At 40.9% G+C, this 5,852-nt stretch overlaps 1 long non-coding RNA gene across 1 annotated transcript; it reads left to right on the forward strand.

Moving 5' to 3' along the window:
- Nucleotides 1–1,630: 1,630 nt before the first annotated feature.
- LOC145519729 (uncharacterized) lies at nt 1,631–4,232 on the forward strand. Its single transcript, XR_014063844.1, has 3 exons — nt 1,631–1,767; nt 2,772–2,844; nt 3,573–4,232. It is a non-coding gene; the product is annotated as an uncharacterized LOC145519729 (long non-coding RNA).
- Nucleotides 4,233–5,852: the final 1,620 nt, after the last annotated feature.

Raw genomic sequence — 5,852 nt, forward strand, 5'->3', positions numbered from 1 at the left:
AGTTGGTAATATTTGACTCTTTGAAGTAAAATAGTTTTAATTTTGACAGATTGTCTTGTTAGAGATGTACCAGGTTCCACTTGTTTGTTTAACATATTTATACATCCATCTTATAATCAGTAAACTGATACATAAACACACACATTATGGTTGCAAATAATGTTTTCTAGAAAACCAGGAAGCATATTTGTACAACTTGTTTATGCCTTTCCATATTTGACCATGGGCCACTTTCCCACCCCCAGGACCTCCATCCTTACAAAATAGAATTGTTGAAATTAACAAAATTATCTACGTTATAATACTTTAGTTTTACTATTATTAACTGTATTCTTCAGTTTCTAAGACAAGGGAGAAAATACTTTCTGCTATGTAAGTTCAAAGAAATAGACCTCTTACCAGACATGAGCAGTTGTCTTGGGAATGCAGATTTATGAAAATTGATAGCTTGTCTTTGTCTGGCAAAACAAAGTGCCTTTCTTTCCCATTTTGTTCTCTGCCTGTGTAAAAGAGACCAATTTTTTTTTTTTCCTTCCTTTTTCAGGGGCAGGGGTGGGATGTGAATTTTTAAATTAGACATACCTCTCAAGCCAACTGCAAGGAAACATCCCTTGGGTCTCTGCAACTCCCTTGAGCCTCAGAGAAAAAGACATTAACTTCAAGTTCAAGCTAAAATGAGGACTTAAAGCAAATAAGCTGGGGTTGAAGGAGACAGATGTCCAGATTGTATGTTTAAATTGATGAGGGATAAACAGGTTATTATAAACAAAGCCAGACAGCTGGATATGATTAGAGAACGTTTTTTCAAAAATAAACAAAATTTCAATTCTCTCTTTAAAAATGAGAACGTAGGAGAATGCTAAAGAAAATAATTTTGTTCTATTTTGGTATCAAGGAGACAGTATCTAGGATTTTATGTTTTTTTCAGTCCCATAAATTATGTGTTGCACTGACCTAGGCTTACTTAGCATACGCTAAATATAATAAGGATTTTTCATCTCTTGGGATGTGTCACATGTTCCTCCTATTACCCTGCTTTCAGTTTCAGGGCACTGAGCAGGGCCGCTCAAAAGGTAAACAGGCAGCCGAGCTAACACTACAAATTTAAAACGTCGCTTGAACATACCCATTCAATAAAGAGACAAAGGGGCCACACTGGCCTTTTTTTCCGCCCTAAAAATCTGGAAAGCAACTGGATTTTCTATCACACTTCTGGGGATTTGAACAGCATCCAGACATCTGTAAGATGTGTATTTTTAATCGCATCTGACTTTCACTCCCAAGCCTTGCGTACTGAAACTTTAAACTGCCATGTGGCCTACAAGCCTGCAAAACATCCCCCACCCCTAAACATGTGAAGTTTCCAAAAGCATTTGTTCCCAATTTCTGCAGTTTGGGATAGAGCACATCCACTGGGCTCACTGACTCCTAGAAAACTGGAAACCAAGCTTGATTTGGCAGTGTTTCTGCAAGCTGCACCTTCCCAGGGGACTTGCCTTAACTCTCTCTGACCCGCATAAATTTTTGTTTGTTTGTTTGGGTGAAATGATGTAATAATTTTGCTACTAAATAAAGAAAACATTTCTTGAGCATTTATCACATAAGAGACTCTGTCCTAGCAGTGAAGTGAAGGTGTGTGGGTGGATGATATAGTGCCTTCCATCACTGGGCTTGGGGTCTAGTCAAAAAAGAAGACAGAGGCGGGAGAAATGGTCAATAGCAATCAAAGATGAAAAGAACTATATGGAAAATAACATAAAACAAATGGTATGTTTATAACTCTTGCCAGAAGATGAAGTAAATGATTAGGGTTCAAAATGGCAAAGAGAGTATTACGTGAGAGATGCACAGTGATCAAGGGATTACAAGAGGTTGAGCAGGCGTACTGACTTGGCTGAGGCAGCACTAGTTCATACTTAATGGTGTAATATTGGCCCCTTTCATTCTCCAAAGTGTCCTAGTTTGCATGAGGAATTATGTCTTCACCCTACTTATGGAAGACTGAATTTAGATACAAGGTATGGAGAGTGGAAAGGATATTCCAGAAGGCAGTAAACAAAGATTATAAGCAAGATCAAAGAGAGATAAGATATAAAGCACATGCCAAAGCTCGGAGAGTGAAGCTATGTTTAGCTGTAACACAGATAAGTAAATACGCAGTTTGTATGTGAAGGTTATTACTACCAATCCACTACCTACGTATAGGGAATTTTATTTAAATTACCTAAAATTATATAAAATTATACTCTTGCGTATAGTAGAATAAACAGAAAATGGACATGGTAATAAAAAGGATTTATAATCACCCTGATTGTCTAGCACTTAGTGTTCACTGCTGTTAATATTTGCTTGGATGTCATTTGAAGGATTTTTTTTTTTTTTTTGACAAATGTAACCCCCAAAGGGCATCATATTGTCTATACTGATCTTTAATATGCCTTATTCACTGTATTTTTTTATTGATACTGTCAATATCATTAAGATTTACATATGCAATAATCATTTCATAAAATTCACTATATAGATGAATTGAGATATGTTAAACAAGTTCCTAGACTGAATATTTGGGACATTCAAACCATAATTTTTTGCTACTATAAACATTGTTATAGTGAACATCCTTGTAGTTACCTGTATTCACTTGTTCACTTCCACATAATACATTACTAGAAGTATAATTTTTAATTAGGTTTTCTCTCAGAATTTTTAAACTCAGAGTGGAGAAGTTTAATCATGCAGACCATCCACCTATTGTCATTTTGTTCCCACAGATTCAAAAAGAAGAATTTTAAGAGATCTCTGACTTGTCTCCATACCCATTCCAGCCATCTCAGTTTTTCTGAGGTATTGTGTTAGTCTCTCAACTTGCGTGACTTCTTCCACTCTGGCTTTGTCCAAAACATTCTTCACATTATGGAAAAACAGTATATGTTGCCCAGATTATATCATTTTTCTGCTTAAAACCCTTCATCATATTCCAGTGAACCTCACATAAAACCTAGGCTCCCTGGCCCTGGCCTGTGTGATCTAACCTGCGCTTGCCTCTCCCTCCCAATCTCCTGCCCCATCCCTACAACCAGTTAAACTCCAGCCTTCAAGGCCTCTTTCAGTTTCTAGATCAAGCCAAGCTTTTCCCTACTTCTGGGTTTTCACACATCAGTCCCTTAAAGGCTCTTTTCCTTCCTAGCTTTGCTCAAATTATAACTATACCAATCCGTTTCTAACTAGCTTATTTTTCAACCTCTCCCAGTAAACTGGGAGTTCCAAGTGGCAGTATTGAAGGTGACTCTTTCATCATTGATTTGGTGGTGCCCAATTAAGGTTGACTGACATATAAAAGGTGCTGAGTAACTATTAGAGAGGTAGATGATAAACTAGATCTGTGGCCATAGACCCAACTAAGTCAGTTTACTTCATTGTCTTAGCATGGTGCTCTAGAAAATCCAGCTAATTGTAGCAGGTATGTGAGTGTTTTTGGTGTCAGATGACAAATGTCAAGAAAGGAAGTAGCTGGAGATAGACCGATGTTTTCAGTAAACTATCTAGAATCAGGCATCTTTGTTGTTGTTCAGTCACCAAGTCGCGTCCGACTCTGCAACCCCATGGACTGCCGTATCTGAGACCTCCCTGTGCCTCACTATCTCCCAGAGTTTGCCCAAGTTCATGTCCATCGACTCGGTGATGCCATCCAACCTTGCTCCTTTAGCCCATGCATGATAAGGTTTGTCTGCTGAAAGCCAACCCAAGGTCAAAATTGAAGCAACAGGTCAGAGCACTGTCAGTCTGAGTTTCTGAAAGAAGTCCTTTAGAAGCAGAAGTCACCCCCAGGGCTGGATGAGCAACACGGCGCAGCCGGCACCAGGATGGCCACCAGGATTAGCTGGGTCAAGACATGAGCCAGCCGACACAGCTGCGACAGGCCCAGCAGATGCCGAGGAGTGATCGGGTGTCACTGAGCTGACCCTGGAGCTGGCCCCAGCTTTCTTTCTGGACTCACAGGCAGCTGGGACCCAAGGGCAAGGAGTATGTGCAAGGGTATTTGGCAACTGTGTGTCTAATACGCGTTCATAAGTCATGGAAATGACCAGGGCGAGGTGTCAGCTTACAATCTCTGCGTGCTTCTCCTTCTGACAGAGCCCACCCTCTGCAAACAGAGAATGGAGAAGGTGGGTGGCAGAAATCTCTACACTGGTAATTTAGGGAATAAAGACATCTAAGGGCACTGGCCAAAAGCTTGTCTTCGACTGTACCTTTATAATATCCTGTGTTCACCCAGACTGAGGGAAATCATCTTAGGCCCAAGGCCTCTGAGCTTAAAGTTGATACTTTGTACTGAAACCTTCTGGGGTCTGAATTTAAGACCATTTCCTAGCCATGTGACCTCAGGCAAATTTCTTAATTTCTCTGATCCTCAGTTCCTTCATCTACAAAATGAGAATGCCAGCCCCTCACACCACTGGTATGAGGATGAAATGACACAAAAATAATTTGGTGTACATTGAAAAGGTTCAATAAATAATAGTTGCTTTTGTTATCATTGATATAAACTATCCCAGGTTCCCCACTGTCCTTAGAATCAGAGGATTCCCCCATGATTCATGAGATTTTGGAACCTTGACATTATTATTCTTCCTACATCTTATCGAGTTTGAGATGTTCTCTCAAATCTTCCCTGGGGTATATTTAATTATCTTCTATCTCATCTTGAGCGTTAACTCTGATCAATTGCTAATGGCTACCTAGAATGAGAAAGTATGCAGTGATCCATTGGCAATGTCTACTACAGGCAAGAGTGGTGATGTGAGTGTCTGGTATTTTCTATCCTTGAAGGGCTGGAACCATTTCTGTCACTAAATGGTCTATAATTCTTTTTGAGGACCTACCTGGCTTTGGCAGGAGGCACTTACCTCTCTGGTTTTCCCACGCACTCCTATTTGTCCTGTTTTCCTCTTCTTGAAGCTCCTGCCCCCATTCCCAAAAAATAAAAAGTCACAACCACCATATGTACCAAATTTCTCCTTTTCAGCCTTTCTTTCATTCTCTTTCATGAATCTGAGTCATTTCTCCACACCCACCAGCAATCCCGGCTGAAATTACTGTTTTCGACAGCACCTCCACTTTTCATCTCCCTGAGACCTGCTTTCTGTCTGATTCAGAAGCCTTTGGAGTGCGGGGAAGGGAACGCCAGCCTTCTCTCTGACAAAGATTTCTTGCTGAAATGCATTTTCTCCTCCACATCAAAGTCCACTGGAAATGCAGAAACCGCAACCCATCAAGGGTTATATACATACAGAAATACATCTACCCACTCCTCCAACCCTGGTCTCTATCAAGAGTAACTCCTTTACAAAGACATGAGCAACATATAACATAAGGCAGCTGACAATCAGTGGCCCAGTCCCTTGAGGGGGTGACAATAGGTATTTTCCCCTGTGGGGCCAAACTGTGTGTGATGGCTGTACCACAGATCAAGTGATCCCAGGGCCCGCAAGCCCTATTCCTAACCATTTTTCGGCTGAGGCCACTTCAAGGAAATCTTCCTGAGTAGCAACAAAATCTGTGCACAGCATGACACAGGCCACAGGTTCTGCAGCAAAGGAAATTCCATTGCAGAAGGAATGTCAGCCAGCCCTAGAAGAGCCAACTTCTCTGGGCCTCTGTATGCAGCCAGAAAGCCGAGCTGACAGATGGATCTAAGTAAGCTTTCTACAGTGGGAAAAACGCTACGCTGGCAGAGTTTTCTTTCACAGCTCTCGCTTCAGTCAGGAACCAAGACCAGAATCATTCTGTCTAAAGCAGGATTCTCAGAGCCTGAATCACAAGGAGTCATGGCAGTAAAAGTGGCAGTGGAG

Source organism: Giraffa tippelskirchi, chromosome 9, assembly GCF_054371585.1.
Source record: "Giraffa tippelskirchi isolate mGirTip1 chromosome 9, T2T-mGirTip1v1.2.pri, whole genome shotgun sequence".
NCBI lineage: Eukaryota > Metazoa > Chordata > Mammalia > Artiodactyla > Giraffidae > Giraffa > Giraffa tippelskirchi.